The 24,999-nt window shown below is 34.7% G+C and overlaps 2 pseudogenes across 1 annotated transcript; one reads left to right on the top strand and one right to left on the bottom strand.

Moving 5' to 3' along the window:
• Positions 1 to 5,498: 5,498 nt before the first annotated feature.
• LOC143572745 (kinesin-like protein KIN-14I) lies at positions 5,499 to 11,198 on the top strand (annotated as a pseudogene). Its single transcript, XR_013142316.1, has 18 exons — positions 5,499 to 5,799; positions 5,918 to 6,010; positions 6,491 to 6,594; positions 6,686 to 6,793; positions 6,884 to 7,085; positions 7,189 to 7,259; positions 7,353 to 7,421; positions 7,502 to 7,573; positions 7,689 to 7,820; positions 7,905 to 7,986; positions 8,059 to 8,319; positions 8,405 to 8,511; positions 8,597 to 8,958; positions 9,101 to 9,361; positions 9,749 to 9,912; positions 10,000 to 10,170; positions 10,279 to 10,744; positions 11,060 to 11,198. The product of XR_013142316.1 is annotated as a kinesin-like protein KIN-14I (transcript).
• Positions 11,199 to 22,900: 11,702 nt separating this feature from the next.
• LOC143572736 (phospholipase A(1) DAD1, chloroplastic pseudogene) lies at positions 22,901 to 24,461 on the bottom strand (annotated as a pseudogene).
• Positions 24,462 to 24,999: the final 538 nt, after the last annotated feature.

Below are 24,999 nucleotides of genomic sequence, written 5' to 3'. Positions count from 1 at the left end.
AACACAAACCCGTTATATTGCAACCGTAAACACGTGATACAAAGATCACCAAATACAGACTCTCTCTGACTCGTTCTCTGACTAATGAACTCGTTCCCTTTTTTTATCTAAGCCGTAACCTAGTTTATATAATCACGACAACTTCGCCTGGCATGTTCAGGCGAAGTTGTCACTAACTTCGCTTGTCTAACAAGTTCGCCTATATCAGCGAACTTGTTAGCAACTTCGCTTACATACAAACTCAAATCCAAACGACTCGATTACAGACACTAGACACTGAACTACTGACATCATGTACCAACAGAGATGAGTCGTGGAGAATCCGTTGAGTAATTAAAGAGATTAAACTGATTTTCCCGCCAAAATTTCTCAACAAATATGATTTCCAAAATTCTCCAGAAAGATGTCCCACTCAAAAGAAGTGTCTAGGAAAAATTTTGTTCAAGATAAATTTTTCCGAATTTCCCCCCAAAAATTCGCCGAAAATCTCCCCAAAAAATTGTTTTCGCCAAAATTTTCAAGAATTAAGTCTCGCTTATTAGGAGTATTCTGGAAAAATTTCGTTCAAGAAAAATTTTCCCGCCAAAAAACTTTTTTTTTTTACTCCTGACTTGATCTTAGCCCAGAACTACAAAAAGGACCGAGAACGTTGATTTGTGGCAGAAAATCAATTGACCGAGAACTATAGTTGGCCGAAAACTAGTTGACCGAGATCTAAAGTTTGTTGACCGAGAACTCCCTTTTGTTGACCGAGAACTATTGGCCGGACAACCCTCAAATCTGGCCGAGAACGTTCAAAAGTGGACGAAAACCTTTTAATATGGCCGAAAACTCTTATTCTGGGCAGAGAACAATGATTACTTGTTCAACAAATTTAATCTTTGACCGAGAACTAGAGGATCTGCAGAATTTCAACTGTAACAAACTCCGAGATTTATGGGATTTGATTTTCCAAAAGAAAATCAATCTTCCACCAAAATTAAACCTTCTCTTCTTCTCCGATCAAAACTCGTTGGAAAAACCAATTAACGTCACCAAACAACAGAATTTTTGAATCAGTTGATATCACAATAACGAGCCTGAAATCGTCCAAGGCTCTGATATCAATTGTAAGTCGCGAATATGGATTACTACAATATGATATCAACCCAAACACGATGTTAGTGCGGAATCCTAACACAGTGGTAAGTCAAGAACAATGATACGAAATAATATGAATATGACAAACACGATAATACTCCAAATGCACACGATTATATTAATAAACCGTCTGGTACATGAGATTACACAAATCGGTATTGCTCTCTAGATGGTGGCTACGAGAGTATTCAATAACTGCTCACCAATTGATCAACCCCTAAACCCTATACAAGTATTCTCTATATATAGGGAAGCTAACAATCGAGCCCAAAGCCCATCGAGATCCCTTAGTGATCTCGGTTTACATACATAGCCCACCACGAAACCCAACAACACTTAGAACTAAGTACAAACCACCAAATATGGACCCAACACATGATCTCATGTAGACATTGATTGACTCGTTAAGACAAACATATGTTCGTCTCATTGAGTATAAATATGTTTTGACTGATTAAAAAGGTTAACGTATTCATCTGTACTGTCGGTGTTGAAAACCTTGACTGATTGATTGATTGATTGTGAATGGTACTTAATCTATACATAAATAGGTACGTATGAATGTTTTGAATGGTGTTTCTTGATTAAGCTATGATTGCTAAGCTTAACCTTGAAATTGTTTATCTTTGATTGTGAATGAAAACATTTAGTTTTATGTGACGTTTGATATAGCAGGCTTTGGCTTAATAGGTTCTAACACGTTGGTAAGTTTCTCCAGGTAAGTAAACGGGTCCCTCGGTTGATTGGGATTTGTACGAATTACTTTTCCTTAGGCAAGAAACTTACTACTAATGATATCCCCCTTACAGTTACTACATGCCTGTCAAAATATATCTTTTGTTTAACATTACTTTATCATGAAGTAACGTTTATAAAAACTTGATTGTGAATGTTTGTAAAATACGATCAAGGTTAAAGGTCATAGCCTCGATTGATATTCTAAGCTATAATTCAAATAACTTAAACATAACTCCTACCTTAGCTTGGATACTTAGATTGATAATAAGAAAATGGCAGGATCTTGATCTACTCGCTTATATGATTGCTACTTGATTATAACTCCGTTCCTTGCACGAATTACGAGAAAATGGCATGTCGGCTTGTTACGGCAATGGGGCACGCCTTTCGAATTTAAGTGTGTGTAAATGGAGGTGTGTTTGGGATGAGAAAGCCTCATACTCATCTCTCCCTTTTATAGGCGATTTTGTACCCCGTTGCGGTACACGATGGGTTCCTTGTGACCCGTCGCGTACCGCGGCGCCGCAATTTTACGTCGCCTTATCTGGTGGTGACATGTGGCCTGTCATATCGTGCCACGTGTTGACACGTGGTTGGACACGTGTCCACGTTACTTAGCTTGGTCATCGCGGTACGCGATGACCTTGGTGATTAGGCCGTCGCGTATTGCTACGCCGCCCTTTTCTGGGTTTACGTGCAAGTCCATCGCGCTACGCGATGGGTTAAATCTTACCCCGTCGCGTATCGCGATGAGTTCAGATTTTCAGAATTACATTTTTGTCCTTATATTTTCTAAGTTATTATATTTAGTCTCAAATTGAAGAGAGTATAAGACGCGGTGTTACACATGTGGGTCCAGGATTTACAATATATTTAGTATACTTTAGAACTAAAAAACGTTAATTATATTAAAAAAATAGAATTCACGTTACTACTTCAAATCCACCTCAGAAAAAAAAAGAAAAAAGATTTCTCATTAAAACCAAAATAAAAAAAAAAACATGTTAAAACCTATAATTAAAAAAATATAAAAGTTGAGTGTCTTAATTGGAAAAACTTTTAAACTTAAATTGAGTAACCTAATTAGAACACTTTTAAAACTTGCCAACTTGATTACCTTTTACAAAGTTACCCTTTTTGAAATATCATTTTTATGTTATTTTATATTGAGTCCGGTTCTACGCCTGATAAAAGAGGGTTTGCAACAATGAGTGTGGAAAATCAATGGTATTCCTATGCCAGGTTCAATAGGGCTTTTTCACTATAGCGGTTTCTTGTTTAATGGTTTCTTGGGTGATTCAGACATTGAGCGTCAAGATCCATATATACATAGACAGATGACATCTCTTCTCACAAAAATTCAAAGTTTAATAGGTTATTAGGGTAATTCCAAAGCTGTAAATTTTTTTTGTGTTGAACCATTTAAAAAAAATTACGAACAGTAAAACGAAATCTTCAACCTCGTACTAATTTTTGGAACTACGACTATAGTTTTTCAAGATTAGCAACCTGGTCAAATAGGTTTAAATAAAAGGCCAAATAAAAAGTTAAAACATGTAATAGGCAGGGGCGTAGGCAGCTTTAAGGGAACGGGTTCGGACGAACCCATACAAAATTTTGTTTTAATTGTTATATATTAGTGTATTTTGACATCGAACCCATAGAAAACCCAAATCTAATTGATAAACAATCGATCGTCCATCGCTCGAAATTTTCCGAACCCGTAGAAAAATATTTCTGGATACACCACTGATAATAGGCATCGTAAGAACATTTATTTTCTTTAAAAAAAGTTAAGACATGCATGCGTACGTAATAGTCATCATAAACACATAATAATTTTTATGAAAATGTCATATTCATGGATGATGTTTGGGTCGGGGTGACGTGGGTGATTCACATTTAACGGACACACTACCCATTTGCTTTAGTACCTCTTTTCAATTTCCTAGTGTTTTATACTTTTATATAAAATGTTGTTTTGGTTTAAATTCAATGATCGGCTTCTTTTTTAACATATTTAAAATAAATCATGAAGATTGTTAAAACTAATCACGACACATGATATCGCCACAAGATACTTTGTTAAAATTGGGTCCAAAACAAGATATCATCATAAGAAATGTGGTAAAACAGAGTCTCAACACTATATTTGACTACATGGCCTGGATGTTGAATCTTTTGAGACATGATTTTCATGATAGATAAGCTAAAACCGAGCCCAATGCAAATTTATCGCTAGAGTTTATTTTTTACTTTTGTACTTTTTGTAATTTAACTCTAAGTTGATTTTATATTAATTTTTGTATATGGAATTAATATCCATAATTTGTATTAGAGTTTAAGATATTTGTAATTTGTAGTAATTTTCATTATGTGTATTAATTTTTCTAAAACTAAAAAATAAAGTTATTTTAAATTGGAAATAAAGTACCGACTCACAGTCGGTGAACAATGTGTCGTTGAAGAAGACTTGCTAGCCACCATAGAGGAACCCCTCGATAATCCTTTGATACATATACTTTTATATTGAGATACACTTGCTAGCCACCATAGTGATACATGCCATGGTGTAGTCAAACATGTTTCCACTTCGTACTGCATTGATGTTAGATCACATAGTCTACGTTTTCATAGTTTTTTTCTTTATTATGCTTTATTATATTTAGTGGTTTGGTTAGTGCTCCACGTTCCCTCAAGTTATTGTATCGCATGGATGCATATTTATAGTTCATGTAATTGCATTTGAAAGAATAATGAAAATATAGAAAATTAACAGCAATGTCTTGTTCACTTCTTCTTTAGATTCTTGGGAGTGTTTGTGTACTATAAAAAGCTAAAACAGAAAATTGACCATCTTAAATCGGTCCATATCAAAGATAGTACGGTGAATAGATTTCTTGTGTTTTACAAATTAAGTATGAAGAAAAATGTGAAATATGGGTTATAGTTAAAAGAATTAAATTAAATGAGATGATAAAAATTTCAAATGGGGGAGAGGATTAGACTAGGTAAATCTTGAAGATAAAATTTAAAAAAGTTTAATAAAAATTGCTTTTAAATAAACTTAAGATTCAACAAACAAAGATAGAAAATATAGAATAGGAAACAAAATATACTTTTTTTATCATAATTAAATCGGTGAAACATTAAAAAAGGAAACCTGGCTTGCTAGGGTTCGAGTCCTGATCTCACCCGGTTTTACCGGCTCCTCGCTGTCGTGCCGTTTGGCGGGCGTGGAGGTCGGGTTTTATCCGGTGAATCCCTCAACAGGTGGACCGCTAGGGGCTCCGTCCGTCCGGACTAGTGGCCGGCTCGGGCTACCTTTAGCCATTGGGGGCCACGTATGGGATACCCGGCGTTACTTAGTTGGCCGTTAAAAAAAAATAAAAAAGGAAACAAAATATGTTAAGTAACTAAATCATGATAATATTTGATTCACAAATACTAATTAACTCTTGAAGTGGTAGTTAGTAGTTACCGTTAGAAGTATAAGCTTGTAGAGCAAGTTACCTAATAATACTAATAAAACTATATATAAGGGCAGCATAGATCAGTTTATCGATCATTACTCCATTGTTGATATTACTCCTCCATAGTTTCTCTTATCAACCTGTACGATGAATCTTTCTTATTATCACAACACCATTCCGCGCTACTCCGCTTACGGTGTTCCTATATTCCCCGTTAACGTTCAAGTCGTTCCAGTTCATTACGCCACGGGCGAACCCTACCTTCGATTTGTTTCGTTTCTTGACGATGTTTTCATTCTCGACATCCCCAACACCAATCGACAACCAACGCAAAACCACTACATGATACCGTATACAAGACCACAAGACATGTCGGACTATGACTCACTGGAAGAAACTTTTATGATGGAGGCAGATGATTCTGCACCGCAACCAAGTGCAGGCTCCGGTTTACCCTAAGAAGAAATTTCAAAGCATCTGCTTGTCTACACGGCACGAGGAGGAGGAAAGAAGGTCGGTAAAGAGGTGATCACCTGCTCTATTTGTTTGTGCAACTGTGAAAATAGCCACAAGATCGGGCGTCTCGACTGTGGGCATCAGTTTCATGCCGCGTGCATCAAGACTTGGTTACTGTCCAAAAACACTTGCCCCATGTGCAGGTCTCATGCACTGAGGGTTTAGATCGATCGATGTTGATTTTCATATGATAGATATTATGTAGTAATATTTTAGATTTCTTTTGTAATCGACTGGTGGTTTTTCTTGATGTATAAATGATATAAACCTTAAGTTCATATGATTAATGCAGTTTTTGTTGGTGGGTTTTATTACTGTTGCTAATTATATGGAATTGTTATTGTGTTTTTGGGATATTATAACCCATGATGGGAGTGGCATTACATATATGGCTATAATCAGGATGTGCATTAATATGTGTATGATTTGAACATTACTTTCAATATTTGTATGATTATATGAATCCCATTACTGTCATTCGATGGTTCGTTTGTTTTGAGTAATTTTTTGGTTTTTTTCCGTCTTCATTAGAGTCGGTACGGTACGGTACGGTTCGGTCAACAAAAATGTTTTAGTAAATTGTTGTATACATGTTCTGGTGTTGACTATTGGAGTTAGTTGACTATTGCCAGCTCAGCCTTCTGAGGAAGAGTTTAGAGTTGCTTTAAAAAGTGGCTTAATTCTTTGCTATGTGATTAATAAGGTTGATCCAGGAGCTGTTAATAAGGTAATTTTTATAAAAATTGTAAATTTTGTAATAATATTATTAAAGATTATTCAAAGTTCATAGAAATCTTGGAATTCTTGATCATGTTTAGGTGGTTGAAGGCCCGTGTGATTCGGCTTCTGTGCCCGATGAAGCGGCTTTATCGATATATCAATGTTTTGAAAATGTTAGAAACTTTCTGGTTTATTTTTTGGAACAAGTAGGTGTTTGAACTTTGAATGATGTAATGAATACTTTATGTTTAGTTTATTTATTTTTTATTTTATTATTATTATTTTTGAATTATTAGGGAGGTAAATCGGCTAGAATCATGAACTGTATTCTAGCACTTAAATCCTACCACGAGTGGAAACAAAAGGGTGCGAACGGGGCTTGGAAATTTGGTGGGAATGTGAAACCAGTTGCGGTTAACAAGAACTTTGTACGCAAAAACTCAGAAGCGTTCAAGAATTCGTTGTCACGGGATGTTTCAATGAATGAAACATTGATGAATACTTAGTTAAAACTGAGAATAGCAAAATGGTTAGTAATCTAGACCCCCCCCCCCCCCACCCCAAAAAAAAAAATTATTTCTTGGCTAATCCTGATAGTTACATTATGCTTCTATGCTGCCTAATTCATCGTTGAATACACTTGTCCGTGCAATTCTAATGGATAAGAAGCCAGTCAGCCAGATGAGGTTCCCATTGTAATTTTCTGATTTTGGGGGGTGTTTGGGATTATATATTAATATTGTTTATCTCATTATGATTGTGCAGCTTGTAGAATCTGTGCTAAGTAAGGTCATGGAAGAATTTGAGAATCGAATCGCTAACCAATTTGAATTGGTAAGGTTTTTAGCTATGATATTTTTCATGTTGCCTTTATAATCACACTTTTTTACATCTTTAAATTTTTTTATTAACAGAAAAACGTTGCAGCTAAAGATACCTCCACTGGAAACAAGACTTTTGTAAAAAACACTTCTGATGAGATAAAGGTTATATTTTTTCTGTTTTTCTTTCTTTCTAATATAGTTCATTAAAAAGACATTATCTTACGGGTTTAAAATACATTATTTGACATTTTTTTTCAATTTTTACTGTAAATTCAAGGTGGAAGACAAAAAACACGCGGTTGTGAAGAAAAATCAAAACTTTCATGAGAACTCCATTCCTGATGAAGAAAAGAAAAGAAGACAGATGAAATATCAAATGCTTTTTGATATACAAGAAAAAGATATCAAGGTATGATATATTTTGAAGTACATTCAATCACTTTATATGACTTTTTAAATCTTTTGGCCTCTTATATGATTTGTTGTTTCACAGGATCTGAAACAAACTCTCTCAATCATAAAATCTGGGATGCAGTTCATGCAAATGAAATTCCATGATGAGATTCAGAATCTTGGTATGCTTTTTAACATTTCAAACGAAAACGAGCTATGTGTTCAATACTTATTCTAAAACCTTGTTGTTGTAGGTCTGCATGTTCACGGTTTGGCCAATGCTGCTTCTGGATATCATAGAGTTGTTGAGGAAAACCGAAAGCTATATAACCAAGTCCAAGATCTTAAAGGAAACATTAGAGTTTATTGTCGGGTTAGGCCCGGAAAGTTGAATCTGCAGAGTGTTGTGGATAGCATAGAAGAAGGAACAATTACCATAAATACCCCTGCCAAATATGGAAAAGGATGTAGATCATTTAACTTCAACAAAGTGTTTGGGCCCTCAGCAACCCATGGTTTGCAAAACTGCTTTTGGTCTCTTCAGTTAATTTTTTTTTTGAATTATGTAATTATGTTTTTTTTTTCTTTTTTTTTCTGCAGCTGAGGTTTTTGCAGATACTAGGCCGCTCATTCGGTCCGTTCTCGACGGTTACAATGTTTGTATCTTCGCATACGGTCAAACCGGATCAGGAAAAACACATACAATGGTAAGATGCATTGGGAATTACTTAAAATTATTAAGATGAGACTCATAATATAAAATTAATATAATTATTTTTCTTTTATATCTAGACTGGACCAAAAGATCTTGTTTTTTTATAATGCATAACAGTCAAGGAGTAAACTATAGGGCGTTAAGCGACTTGTTTTTTTCTCGCGGAACCGAGGAAGGATGCCTTTGAGTATGATGTGTCTGTTCAAATGATTGAGATTTATAACGAACAAGTTCGGGATCTGCTTGCTACTGAGGGTTTAAACAAAAGATATCCTTTTTCTTTTTGTTACTGTTAGAAACTTATCTCTAACGAGTCAAACGGGCTAAGCTAGGTCAAAAGGGTCGGATGCATTGAAAGTAGTCTGAATAGTATACAAATGATACATAAAATGGAAATAAAGGTATGTGTTAATCAGCTTTGCACGACACGAGCCGGTACGTTTATAACCGCACCACACTTACCTGTTTTCAACTGAACCAAGCCTGCACGTCTGCCACCTCTACTAGTAGTGCCACATCTTTTTCTTATAACCGCACCACACTTACCTGTTTTCAACTGAACCAAGCCTGCACGTCTGCAGTTGTTTGACTGTACATGTCCAAGGGAAAGACATAACATCTGGAAACGTTCTTCGTGGTTGTATGCATCTGGTTGATCTAGCTGGCAGTGAAAGAGTTGACAAATCAGAGGTGGCTGGAGACAGATTAAAAGAGGCACAACATATTAACAAATCCCTGTCAGCATTAGGCGATGTGATCTCATCTGACATCTCTTGCACAGAAGAACTCGCATGTGCCTTACAGAAACAGCAAACTCACACAACTACTTCAAGATTCACTTGGTAGATAACAAATCTTTGTAAAGCTTCAATTTTTTTCAATCTTTCCTCCCTTTTTACTTTCAAGTTTCAGTTTTTTTCAATCTTTATTCCTTTATGCTTTCAAGTTTTAATTTTTTTCCAATCTTTACTCCTTTTGGCTTTCAAGTTTTAATTTTTTTCCAATTTTTACTCCTTTTTGCTTTCAAGTTTTAATTTTTTTTCCAGTATTTACTCCTTCTGGCTTTCAACTTTTTTTTTTCTTTCAATCTTTACTCCTTTTTGCTTTCAAGTTTTAATATTTTTTCAATCTTTACCCCTTTTCGCTTTCAAGTTTTAATCATTTTTAGTCTTTACTTCTTTTGGCTTACAAGTTTTAACATTTTTTTCTTGTCTTGTGCGCATTATCAGGAGGGCAAGCAAAGACATTGATGTTTCTTCATATAAGCCCAGAACTTAATGCAGTTGGGGAAACACTTAGTACACTTAAGTTTGCTGAACGGGTCGCAACCGTTGAACTTGGTGCTGCCCAAGTGCACAAAGATAGTTCAGATGTGAAAGACCTCAAAGAACAGGTCTTATTCACATAACCTCTTTTTGTAGATCTATATTTTGATTTTAGGAGATTGTTTAGATTGAAATATATATGTTTAATGTTACAGATTGCCAATCTTAAGGCAGCTCTTGCAAGGAAAGAAGGGGATCAGGAAAATGTGCAACACAAGGTATCTGGAAGCCCGGGTGGCAAACTGTCATCCTGATCCCCACCTAACTTACAACAGGTAGATTCGTACCATGAGCCAAAAAGTCGTAGGAAACCAAGGACCGAAGAAGCAACGCCGAGGTAATTTTTAATTTAATTAATAGATTAGTCAAATTGTGGAACATGTCAAATGAGTTAAACCGTTAATCCGAATCGGGCCCATTATCTATCTTTTCAGATTGACAAGAAATCTAGAAAAAGGCAGAAAACACAAAGCTTTGATCTAGACGAACTACTAGCAAATTCACCGCAATGGCCTCCAGTAAGCGGTGCAGGAGAAGCATATTTAGAAGATGACAAAGACACGGGCTCGGGCGACTGGGTTGATAAGGTCATGGTAAACAAACAAGATGCAGCCCGATGTTGGGAAGCCAAAAACGCTGCAATTTCTGATGCATTTTACCAAAAATATGTTCCGGATCCTTCCAAGTTATACTCGGAACAATCTTATACAATATTTGAAGGTGGAAACAGGTTCGAGGTTGTGACTACTGATGGTGTGGATGAACTTGATGCTGCCACCAGTGACTCATCTGAACCTGATCTGCTTTGGCAATTCAGTCATGCTAAACTTCCAACAATGTCCAAAGTTAATAATAATAAGAATAATTCCAATGGAAACCAACAAAAAGCCCGGATTTGAGGTAATGCTAATGACCTTGTTCTTGTTTCAAGTATAAAAGATCTAGATTATTAGTGTAATAATAATGTTTTTTTAACAATCATTAAAACTTTATATATTTTTTAAAAAAGACAAAAAATTTGGCACTTGTTTTCGACATGTACCAAAAATGACCAGTTTTGACCGGATTCCTTAATAAAGAATTTACAAATAAAAGTTTAAAATAATTTTGGACTACTTTCAACTTGTTGTAATTATTTAATATTACTATATATGTTATAATGATTCAGTTTCTATATATCACAAATATGATTAATGATTTGACCAACTAAATCAGGTCAATGATTCCAAGACGTTTACCCTCACCATCACGAAAAGCAACCGTTATCAGTAGACAAGCTCAGCAGCCAGCGCGCAATGGAAGGCAAGCAACTGGAGTTGAAACGAAGAAGAAAAATGGGAACCGAAAGCAGTGAAGCGTGTTAACATTTCTTGATTTTTTTTCCCACATAGATAGTGAGTGAGAGTGATGAGAGGACTTACATATATATATTTTTATCATAAGTTCCCTTTTTTTATTTTTGGGTTTCATGAACTCTGAAATAGTTGTTGTAACTTGTAAATTCCTCAACAATACCAGTTGTGTGTAGGGATGAGCATCGGATGGTACCGGTACCGACCGTACCGATCCTGATTTTTCCTGATTTCGAAAATTGGAAATTCTTGGTACCGGTACCGGTACCGGTACCGAAATATTCGGTTCGGTACCGGGACGGTACCGGTACCGAGGGTAAAAAATCGGGAAATACCGGTACCGTACCGTACCGATTCGGTACCGACGGTACCAAATCGGTACCGATTTCGGGATCGTACCGGTACGGTACCGGTACCAATTGGTACCGATACCGATTTTGCTCATCCCTAGTTGTGTGCACATGTTTGCTACAAGGTTCTTTTTACCAACAAAATAAATTCATGACAGTTTTTTTGTTGGCACACAGTTTTCGCTTTTATGTTGAAACATTAACATTGTTAACAATATCCATTAACGTTTATCTATGCTATATATAAAGCATGAGTGAAGGACCTCTTAAATTTTAAGAGGTACAATCACTATTGCATAATATACAATCATCAATGCATAAAATTTTGAAAATTTAAGGACAGTATTGTAACTTTGACATCTTGAACGGTTAGAATTGTTTACTTTAAAATATAGTTACAAAAATGATCCTTCAACTTCAATACAATTTTGTTAATTTATAAAGTAGTTACACATAAACTCTCTATCTTTACCCATTTAATTGACAAATTTATTTAAAATGTTTATTTCTTCAAAATCTTTTAATATATTGTGTTTTAAACAAAAACGAACTTACCATTGCAACATGCTTATTTTTGTTGACGTTTCAATGTAAATTTTGTTTTATTTTGAGGTGTTTATTATAATGTACAAGTCAATTAAGCATAAGAGTACAACTCAAATATGCAATTATGAACCTAAAATATAATTTTAAATTTAACCCTTCAACTATAACTTTTGTAAATTTAATTAATAATTACTTTTCCATCCCCTTAAGTTTACCCATATAATCATCTATATTCTTTTTCATTGTTTTTTTTATTTATATCTTTGAATATAATACGTTTTAATAAATTTCAAACATACAATCACGACGTGTTTATTTTTGTCGACATTCAAGTGTAAGAATATTGATGCATATGTTATAACCAAAATGATTTCGTGTCATTTAAAAATAAAGTATCAGTTATGGTTTAAGTCAAAATGAGTTTGATCATTTAAATAATATATACTTTTATTGTTTCGGGTTAACGATTGAGGACTTTGACAGATCAAAACGAATACGAATTTTAACTGTATGTAAGCTAAATGAGTTTAAGTCATTATAAAAAATGTTTAGAATTTTGTTCAGATCAAAACAAGCGATAAATAAAATGAGTTTGAGTTATTTAAAAAAAAATGTCAATTCTGGTTTTGGTCAAAACATGTTATAAGCGTAATGAGTTCGAGCCATTTAAAAAAAAAGGTTTTTGTTTGCGTCAAAATAATTATATGCAAAATGAATTCATGTCATTTAAAAAAAGTATCAATTTTGGTTATAGGTGGACATTAAATCTTTGGTCGTTTATGATGGTTTCAAAATACTCCCAAATAACTATGACTAACATAGTAGATTTGGTTCAAGTTATAATGCTCAGCAAAATGAGTTTCGATTATTTTTTTAATATTTTATATTTCTGTGCTAACGATCGAGGACTTTGATATGTTAAAACACGTTCGAGTTATAATGGGATGTAAGCCAAATAGGTTTAGGTCATTATAAAAATTTTTATAAAGTTTTGTTCAGAATAAGATGGGTAATAAGTAAAATGAGTTCGGGACATAAAAAAATTGTCAAAATCTGGTTAAAAGATCTTAGAAGTATAATGAATTCGAGTCATTTTTTTTTAAAAAAAATAGGTTTTGGTTTGCGTCATAACAATTATATGTATCCATTTTGGCTATGGGTGAACATTAAATCTTTGATCGTGCATGAAATTTTCAAAAGACTTCCCAAACAATCGTGACTACCATAATAGATTTGGTTCATGTCAAAATGCTCAGCAAAATGAGTTTCGATCATTTTTTTAAACTACCAAGCCACGAGTATAAAACTTGGTTTTTATGACTCGTATAATAATTGTAACGTACAAAAGATATCATTCATGTTTTGAAAAAACCGTATCGTACCATATGTTTTTAAGGTTGTAATTACTAAAAATCTGTTTAAACATATTGTCGTCACCGCAGCATCGCGCGGGTATACTACTAGTAATTAGTAACTAGGTAGTTTCCTCGCGCGCGTTGTGTTGATTGAGAAAGAAAATTCAGTTTTCATAATCTTTTTTTTTCCTCCTTCTAGTTCAAGCATTAGTCTCGAGTATTAGAAACGACAACATCGAATACCAATATTAGTTTCCACTACTATACCAACAACAATCTTATAGTCAAAGTATTAGAAAACGACAACATCGAATACCAATATTAACATAAAGTTTAGCCGGTTGAAGGTACGTTAACGAGCTCTTCAAGTTCCTTTCTAGCTCCGTCAGCGTATATAACACCGACAAAACAAAAGCATTTTCTTCTTAGAAATCTCAAGTTTTTAAAACTAACCAACTTAATTGTATCAATCATAAATTATAAATTATAGTCTTGAATTATATAAAGACAAACTAACCAATTAAAATTGTTAATGATAAATTATAGATATAAAAAACATTATAAAAAAATCACCAAGATTACAACAATATATTATTAACCGTATCAAGGTGTTGATAAGACTTTGTCCATGAGTGAGGGTTTAAGCACCACCGTTGTTGGAAAAGATATAATAATTTGTAACCGTTTAAAAGCACGTAAAAACAAAAAAAATGTAAAAAATATAAAATTTCGTACATCTTAAACGTAGTGATATATCGGGATCAAAATTTTTAAATTGTATATTGTTTATGTCCTATTCTAAAGAACAAATTTCAAAGCCCAAGATGATAGATTAAATAAAGTTTCATGGGTTCAAGTTTAAGCATTGGGCCGATTTAGACTCTAACTAGCAACTACTTCAATAAAAATTATCTTGGAATCTCCTTTTCTACATAGTTGGGCTAAACATACACTTTTATGTTGTTTTTAGGGAAGTAAATGGGTCTTACCCACCATACTTGACCCGAATCCAGATGCTATTAATGGTACTCTCAGACCGAAAACCGACTACATTATATATATAACCAGGTCTATTGGTTTAGGTATCGCGGGTCTTACCTGGTTTATGCTCATCTCTATAGGAACAAACGAGTTTCACCCGTCATACCTGATTCAAACACGATTAAATGTATTCTCGAGACCGAGGAACCAACCATAATGTGATATTGCCATGTCTGATCAGTTTGGGTATCACACTTATTGCGTGCTTTACCATGTTTACGCTCACCCATAATTGTTTTTGTTGAATGAATATTCTTCATTCTATACGCCACATCAATAATCCGCTTTATTCATAGACAATACATTCAACATATAGCACTAGTCTAATACAAGGTCATCGAGTCGTCTATCCCACAAATGCTCGATCAACTTATGACAAATGTTTCCGTGTACCTCACAGTTTTTGATATCTCATACGTTTTGGAGTTTTTATTGGTCGGTGATTGTCGATTATGGTCGTGGGACATCACCTTGGTAGGTCCTCCAGAATTATGTTATGTAGAATTAGACAAGTATAATCAATTATTTCCTCCCTTATCTAAAATCATATTGGATTCACTATCAATTGAACTTTTTTTCCTTAGAACTCCAAACGCTCTTTCAATATCTTTTCATGTCGGTTTTTGCTTTTTCGTAAAGTACTTTCGTTTGTCTTCAATTGTAGACGTAAAAGCTTGAAAAAGCGTCGTCCATTCGTTGTAAATACCATCAATCAGGTAGTAGTCGTGCTTGAATTGTTCCCCACTTGAATAAAATGATTCAGCGGGCTCAATCCCGTCGATAATGTCATCAAATATCGGCGATTGATCGATAACGTTAGGGCCGCTATTTGACTTGGCAACACCAAAAAACTCAAGCCAAAACCAACGATCATGAGAGGCCGCCGCCTCAAGTATAATAGAGGGGTCAGGGTGATCACCACGGTAATTGACCTTGCCAAGCCGTAGGACACATAACTCGTCCAACATACGTACAGTCGAAACTACTGAGCATTCCGCGAAAACCATGTTTTTCACCGTGCACCTCGTATATGCGTTGGATATCAAACAATATTGGTTTACACAAACATATTTGTGAGTAAATCGATACGATCCCTACGAATAAGTTATGATAAAAATAATATATAAATATTGTCAAGTATACACTCAAAATTTTAAAATATATATATAACTAAAGTATGCACGCGCACACACGCATTGACAAAAAAAACGAAGTGAATCGCGCACACTTTTTTTCAAGACATTCCTAGATGTTCATTCATTGCGTCTGACAAATTTGCATACACTAGTTGCCGAAGAGTGGCTGCACATATTTACATAGTGGTGAAATCGGGTCTACCTCTAGTATATTCTCTTTGTTGAAAAAACAAATATCGTTCTGACAAATCATTTACTAAAACGCATAAATAATTGTCTTCTCATTCGAAAACGTAGCCTAAAATGTTATTCAACATAAACAGGACAAAGAGTAAAATAGTAATGTACCAAAGTTTTGTTAGCGCCCACTCGATAACGATCAAGAGGTGGTTGTCTCGTTAGCCTGTTTCTCCTTTAAGACAGCTCAACCAAGTAGTTAACCGTTATCTTACCGGCTTCGAAACTAAGATGTCTTATTTCGAAGAATCATATGAGGTAAACGAATTTCATTCCATATTTTTTATGTTTTGAAGTAAGGAGTATGAACAATTGAACATATGTTTATAAAATTGAGAAGAAAAGGGGTGTTTTTATAAATATGTTGGGGGAAAAGTGGGTGAACATTGTGTAGTAATTAGTATTTATAGAATTTATGACAAATTACAAATTTTGTTCTTTAAAAAAAAGCCAAATTATGGTTCGTATCCTTTTTTTTAGTTTCCTTGCAGGCGGTGTCCTTTAAATATTATTTTCCAAAGCGTTATGTCATTTACGCTAACTGGGTTAGAAAAACTCAGTTAAATACCCTCACGTGAGAAGCACGTGAGGGCATATTGGTCTTTTCATGTATACCTGCAAATTTATAACATCACCATACCACAACCACTCCGGCCACCATACCCCCCCCCCCCCTCATTGCAGATTCCCTACCATTCCATTCAACCCACCAATCATCATCACTCCCAAATCCCCACCGTCGCCGTCAACCACCTATCTCTAACCACCACCACCACCCTCCTCCACCACCTCCTCTCCATCTCACAAACCGCCGCCACACTTTCCGTTCACAAACGCAAATGATGCCCATCACCCGAACCCGACCCATCCTCTTCCAAAACCCGTATCCGAAAACCCAATTCATCTAACCCGCCCATACCCAAAACCCCCCAATCGGTCCGGCCACTACTACCACCGGAATCTTTCGCCTCTACCTCCACCACCACCACCTCCAACCCATCCACCACCACTGTTTTGAATAGCCTTGACAATCAATCACCCACACACGTATTACAAGAAGAAAAAGCAGTAGGAATTAGGGTTTCGATTTGTCCCAGATCTAGCGAAGAGAAAAAACGTCTCAGATCTAGCGAACAAGAAGGATGGTTGTTGTTAATTAAGGTTTCGATTGGTGCGGTTAATTAGGATTGCAACAGCTTTATAACAATCATGTCGTCTTCCTCGCCGGAGAAGATGACCGGAGATGGTGCCGGATTTAAGAAGAAACTGAGTTGGTTTTTGGTGGCTAAGGGGTGGTGTTGGTGTGGAGACAGGGAGGGAGAGGGGTAGAGAGAGAGAGAGTATCACTTTATATATATATTATTTATTTTTACAATAATATATTTAAACCACTTCATTGAAAAGACCAATATGCCCTCACATGCGTCTCACGTGAGGGTATTTAACTGAGTTTTCTAACCCAGTTAGCGTAAATGACATAACGTGTAGGAAAATAATGTTTAAAAGATACCGTCTGCAAAGAAACTAAAAAAAGGACACGAACCGTAATTTAGCTTTTTTTAATGGACAAAATTTGTAATTCTGTCTAGAATTTAGTTTGAACTTTTAACGGTCGCTTTGACCAACACACAAAATCCAAATGATCCAACGTTCCAAAATCGTGTCGCTAGCTGACTGAAGCCCCTTTGCTCGTGTTGCGGTGTTCGTGACTATACAGGCTACGCCATCCTCGTTAACGCACTAGTTGAAGCCCCATAACATACAGTCTTAGATCGAGAAACAATCGTCTTATAGTCTAGTGAATTTATTTTTCGTGTAAGTTGATGCGGATTTAAAAACCGGGTCGCGCGGTAATCAGTAATTTGCTGTAAAATGAAAACACCGACCAATGTGGTATTTTTTTACAAATACCAAATGAAATTGTAGTTTCGTGATCTTGAATTGCGAGTGTGACCTTTAGCAATCCTTTAGGCGTTGAAAAAATTGACTTTTTTTAAGGGCTTTTGTACTTTATTCAAAGTCAACCCAAATTAATAAATTCAAATCAAAGAATCTACACCACACGTAGGTTTCTTTCTATAGGAACTCAAACTTATTATTCATTGTCATGTGTACTTTATTTTATTTTAATTAATTTCATTCGAGTATTAATTTATTGTCAAAAGAAAACACTACACGTTTTTCTCTTTTCCATATCACGTTCACAAGCATGCTTCAAACTCTACTGGACTTTAGTTAATTATGATTGAAAGGAGCTAACGGTGTCGCTTGTTGCTAATGGTGTATCTTAGTGCTCACTTTCCTTCTATTTCAATGTAAATTAAATCAATGTGCTATTTAGGTAATCATAAAAAAAACATGAATGATGTTTTATTTAAAAACAAAAAACTTAAAAAACAACCTAATTTGAAGAAAACTTAGAAAATATCTAAAAGATAAATTTTATAGTTCTCTTGGTTACTATACAACTATAAAGTACATAATATTTTACTATGCATTGTCTTTTTTTCTTTTTGTAAAAGCACTAAATTTACAATCGTTAAAAGAAAATTGTTAATTTAGAAAAAAACAAAAAGACGCAATATATTATATGAAGTAAATGTCACTTAGGTTGAATGTTGTGGTCTTCAAATGGGCGTTAAAAGAGGGTGTCATCTTCCACATAAGTTCCAAAATAGGACAGAGCTCCTTACGGGGCCACCATAGTAACGCCAGAAGGGGAACATTGTTAGCAACCCAACCTAATCCAATGCACCCAAGTGGAGAAAGAGGTATATCATCTTCTTCTCCACAACACACGATCTTACGGTACTTGGGGCAAATAGAGAACCCCAGAAAGCACCTGATTTTTATATATATAAATTGTTAAGTTTAATTATTTTTAATAAAATCAATTGATTTTTATTAAATATTAATAGTATGAAAAATCACTTATTATTATCATTATTATTTTATTGTTTTAACATTAAACTTAATTATTAGTATAATTTAATTCTTAATATTAAATATAATAATTGTATTAAATAAAAAAGAAAAATATGAAATGAAGAATGATGAAGAATAGTGTATACCTCTAGGTTGAAATGTGTTAAAGGGTGATGTTGAATGATTGAAGAAAAACTCACATGACGAGTGAGGAAATGACGTTAAGGTTGTATGCCCCTTAGTTTAAGCAAACAAACATAATTATAGAAATCATTAAGAACTACATTAACCAGTTATCACCTTGCATTTATTACTAGTGATATAACAAGTTAATTGAAAATTGTTATTTGAATCGCGAGGTGGGCAAATTAAAGAACCAGTTTGAAACTGATTATATATAAATCGGTTTGGAACTATTGAAACCGTAGGCTTGGAACCGATTAAATGGTAGGTTCGGAATTGATTTGTAATTCTCTATACTAAAACCAATTAACCGAACTGAAACCGGGCAAAAACCAGTAAATAACCAATAGTAACCGTTCAATAAATTGGTTTCAACCCGTTTCCAAAACCGATCATAAACCAATTTTAACTTTTGTTGACTAAACCAAGCTTATATAAAGTTTAAAATGGCTTTGTGCACCTCCATCTGAATCGATTGCGTCATTGAGATAAAGTATACCACCAAACTAAAGTAAAGACGTCACCTTTTCATTTATTTATTAAAATATAAATAAAACTTTAACTTACTCATATAATAAATATAAATGTTTATTGATGGTCAACCAATTAACATAATATTGTCTCCATGTGTTTTGACATCCACACATTAATTATATTTAAAGTTTTAAACATTAAGACGTAAAAGAGTTTGGTGGGGGTGTGAAGACATTCCGTAAACAATACGTGTGGACCTGACAACATAGTAAGACCACAGAACTCTAGTCTAGGACGACACATATATACTAGCTCTTATTTTACACGTACTATAAATTGTTTATTAGTACGTTGTTAGTGTGTTTCACATTTTATGACCTCCACGTACCCGTTTTATGACCAAACGTTTTTCTCAAACTACCCATTTTGGGTAAGTGCCCTAAAATAATACTCCTTCCTTCCTTCCAACCGTCCACTAAGTATTTCAACGTATTCTAGTAGAATAATACATTGTTTTTTTTTTGTTTTAAATTTGATTAATTATCTATGGGGAAGCACCAATTTTAGAAAAATTCTATACCCTTCTAATTACTTATTAACAAAATAAGCTTCGTCGTTGAAATTACTATGCGTTGATAACTTGTTTGTGAAATCTTTTCAAGCAATTGAGCGTAAATAGAAGTTTTGCCAATACCCCTCACGAAACTTACGAACAGATCTCCAATAGGCCTTTCACTCATGTATCACCAACAACACAATCACCGGTCAATATTTCCGACCGATCAAAAGTGAATATCATTGACAGATGACCAATGATGGTTTAAGACGGTAATAACTGTTATTAATGAATGATAAATAAATATATAAACATTCACCATTTCCGGCAAATCAAATAAAGCGTTCTAAATCAATAAACAATCCTTTAAATGAATTGTTTTACAGCGAAATATATCATTCGTATTAGACTGCATCTAACCATTTCAGTTTATAACAATTCATATTAGGTGTTAGTGAACTATGTGATGATAAATCCACTTATTCAACTTAATGAGTTCTACTGGCTTATAAAAAGTCATAGTATGATATAACAAGTGATCATATTAGGCATTAATTAACGAGTTAAGTTTGATGATAGAACCATTAATCCACCACACAGTGAGACAAATTGAAAATCATTTTGGAGCGTTAATATGGGCAAATGCTCTAAGCAGGGTCTTGAAAATCATAAAAAAAAATTGCGCAGCATGCGAGAAAAAATTTGAGCTTTTAGTAAAAATAGTTTTATAGAAACAATTATATTTTTTAATTGAACTTGTTTGTTATGATTGGTTGTACATTTGTTATATATATAAGATGGTCTAAATGAATTAAGTAATTAAGTTTAAACATTAAAAATACATATTTTTTTAATATAAAAATGGGCTAAATGAATTAAGTAATTGAGTTTAAACACTTTATTTAAAAATTTGGGGCTAGTGTGGTGTTAGGGTCGGAGACTGTTGACCCCCCCCCCCCCCGCGCGCCTCTCTCTAATCAGGCCTTATTGGCTATACGATTGCGAATTTCAAAAAATACACGCATGTAAATCATTAGTTCGCACAGTGAAGTTATCACAAAAACTAAAGATGAAAAATTCAACATCAGATTTGATAAGTTACGGGTGAAAGAACACTTCCACCACCCTTAATTGCTTCCTTGTAAACTTTAGTTTATCAATAATAGTGATATACTCTTAGCCTTCTAGAAGAACAATAATATATGTTTGGTTGATCCTTGCTAATTAGTCTTACATTATTGCCTTTCATTTTCTAGTAGAAAATCAAAATAAAATGCCGATGATACCGATTTTGTTACAAAATTCAACTTTTGTAATTATGAAATAGTTATTTAATTAATATTAACAACGAAGATGGTTCATTGTATTCAGATTGTAAGATCTATCTACTTTATGCATGACCAACGTTGTAGTTTGTTATCACTCTTGTTAGAACATAACAGAGACTTTTATTAGACGAAATTAACGTGTGTTTCAAAATATTCAGCTAAATTATAAAGGGCAAATAAAACTATTATTAATTACACTCGTTTTATAATATCGTTAATTAGGAAATTGTAGATGTTTGTTCTCTAAACTATACAAATGCATAAAGAATCCAGGCTAATTAATATTTTTTAATTTGCCTTTTTACTAGCCATTTCTTTACATTTTTTAAAACTGATAAGAGATCCAGCTAGGCAGCTAGTCACCAGTTCATCATGTACCTCCAACAAAACCCTAATTACGTGAATAATCTAAAAGGTATTTAACATAAGAAAAAAAATAAGCTTCTTATTGTAAAAATAATAAAATATATGTGTAAATTCCAATTAGTTATCTAGCTACGTACGTATCGAACTACATGAATCGAACTACATGAGTGTATCGTTCAATTTGCTTGACTACTTAAATACAAAAACCTAAAGATAATTTGCATTTACATATTAATTAATATTACGTTTACAACAAACACCAAATTACAACGTATTATCTTGTATTTTAGTTCCAACAAAATGTATGATATCAGTAGAAAATATTATACTTAATAAAATTAAGATGGTGAATTAGATTATTCAATTTGGAGGTTAAAAAGATTGTTTGCTAAATTAGAGGCCGGTCACATAATGAAATGAGATGAAATTGTTTCTTTTAAGACATTTTCTTGAACGATGCCGATTAAGTGGATTTAGGATTTCGAACAAGATGATACGTTTTCAGTTAAAGGTATTAGATGGAACAAATATATGCCTAGGAAGGTTAATATATTGAGTTGCAGGAGGTTACTTTTGGATCGTCTTCCGACTAGACTTAACTTATCATGTAATTTTGGTTTTGTCCTGGTTTATTTTTAAATCATACTTGCCATTCAAATATATAATTAAATTCTCTTATTCCTAACATAACAAAAAAACCAATAAATTTATGATATTAAAATGTTACCATTTGATGAAATCCTTGTAATGATCAAACTAAATGATTGGCAGAAGTTGTTATAAGAGCACTAAAAGTTTGTGGTTGGATAACTAAGGGTAGTCGTTTACTTTTGGTGCAAGGAACTTAGCTCACATACATGGATCGATATGCATGCATTTACAAAAGGTGATCATTGCTGTTATCATTTCTCTGCAGCCTGCACGAAAAAAAGAAACACCCATTTTCCAAAACTACTTTTCCATTTACTTGACTTGCTTCAATCATTATTTCCCATTAGGGTTTTTGCCTATTTTCTTGGAATCTATACACTTTTGGTGACATCAAAATTTTACATGTTTTCTTGTAAAGTGACACCTTCGATACTAGAAAACTGGGTATTTACAATCACAAATTCGTTCGTAAAATGCGTGTTGCCACCAATTGAATTGACATCTTGTTCCGTCGATCGTTGTAGTGCAATTACTTTGGTGGTAAAAATCGGACAAAAATGTCACGCTCTTTGAGTACTATGTTTTAGTCGTCTTAACAAAATTTGTGACCTCTAATTTTTCGCCCCGGCTAATAGTCTTTTTGCCGTGGCTCTGAATGGACACGTAGAGCTCACGAAACCATCGACTAAGTGAAGATAGGTTTTTAGGTCATGACACGTGGCAAAGTCGCTTTTGGTGAGATATGGTGACGCGTAGCTGCTAAGTCGAAGTTCTTTGCCCACGTCAGTGTATCCAAACCAATTGGTTTCGTCTACTTGTTTTTGTAGCCATCCTCGCAACCCTGAAACATGAACTCTTCTTTTTGTCATGTCATTGCTATCATCAACCAAGAATCCTGGGACTTTCGTGATCACATCGGTCGTGTTCACGATTCGCAGGATTCTAGTTCCACTATTTTCCAATTGTGATCGGAAATGCTTGTTTCCAACACGTGGTCCACCAAAGGAAACAACGGTCACCATTGGGGAGTTCTTGAATGTCGAGGTTATGTCATAGGCCGTGAGCGTGGCTAGGGCCGCACCAAGGCTATGACCAGTTATCGTCACGCTAAGTGGCTCATCGCCATACGTCTCAATTATTCTTGACATCTCCTCCCTCACCATGTCTCTTAGACTTGGACACATGGGAGTTGCTGTCGTGTACATACTAAGAAACCCTTTTTGTACCATTGCTCTTTTCTTTTCATGTGCCACGTCATTAGACAATGACGTCAGCGTGGCACGTACATTCTCGATCCACTCAAGACACGTGGCGGTTCCTCTATAGGCAATAACCACATCCCTCCGCCCCAATCGTGCAATCTCCTTCTCATCATTACAAACCGCCACATAACCAATCCAGCTGGAATTAGCAGATGTCCAGCTTGGCACCCTGTCAATCCAACCTGGCATTTGAACCTCACACGTGGCATGTAAATTTTTAGTCACCTTATATCCACACCCCCCTAATTCACAACTATCCAACATTGTATCTTTAGTAAATTTACACGTGGCATAGTCTTGTGATGACGTGTCAAACTCGAAACTCCGGTATGCGGCTTCGACAAAATCGCCATACCGGAGTATCTCATGCCGAAGATCATCATCTAAAGGATCAAGCAACCCTTCCCAATTCTTGATCCCTTGATACTCCCTCCACTTATGACCCAACTTAGCCACGCGATTGGCCACTCGGGTTTGACCCGATTCGCTATTCCAAGAACTCTTGATAACTTTCAACTGCCGGGTGCGATGGTCGGTACGAGTGGTGTAGTGTAAGACCTTAGCCAGATGAGTTGGTCTGGCTAGGTTGCATGGTTTAACTACACCATTAATAACACCCTTCATGAGTGTTAGTTTATTTATTAATTTGGACTGTGTTTGGAAGCTCGAATAATATTATTGGAGTTGACACGCAGTTATGATGTTAAAGTGTCATTGTATATAGTGGCAGATGGTATATATATAGAGAGAGGACGGTGCAGTAAAGGAGGATTAGTATACGTGTGTGGGTGCATATTTATTTTCTTTTTTCATGGATTTTCATTTATTAATTTGAACATTTTAGTTGGAGATTATTGACTTAGACCAGAATAATCAATATTAAAAAAGAAAACATCGTTTTTGAATCTTTGGAGCTCCGACCATAGAAGAAATAAGCCACGCATGCCTGGACGTGAAGGTCACAAGACGCGTTAAATGTCAAAAAGAAAAAATATATATATAACAAACATGCTATAGTGAACACAAACTACCTATGACTCTATGAGGGAGCTCGGATATAAAGATTCTCGTTATTAGACCATGTGTTGCGGAGGCTTCAAGTGGCTTCGTTTTTTAAGATAAACTTTATTAAAACACCTTCACGAGTAGGACAACATGCGATTACAAAAAATTACATAAATTTGAAATTACATCGCCAATTCGCTACTACCATGCCTCATAATACTTTAACTTGATGAACGCCATTGCATTCAAGCTAAAGAGGGTGTCGAAAGGTTCACTTGCAATGGAGGTGGGGCCACCTGCAAAACTACTAATCACATGTTTTCTTTTCTTTTTTCTATCAATTAATACATGTTAAAACCATAGAATTTATTTGAGAGTTTAATTAGTT

The sequence above is a fragment of the Bidens hawaiensis genome, unplaced genomic scaffold (genome assembly GCF_021521415.1).
Source record: "Bidens hawaiensis isolate Kalapana, Puna unplaced genomic scaffold, B.hawaiensis_p1.1 tig00026004_1, whole genome shotgun sequence".
In the NCBI taxonomy this organism is placed as follows: domain Eukaryota; kingdom Viridiplantae; phylum Streptophyta; class Magnoliopsida; order Asterales; family Asteraceae; genus Bidens; species Bidens hawaiensis.
The sequence above is the reverse complement of the archived record's forward strand: the minus strand, read 5'-3'. Positions and strand labels throughout refer to the sequence as shown.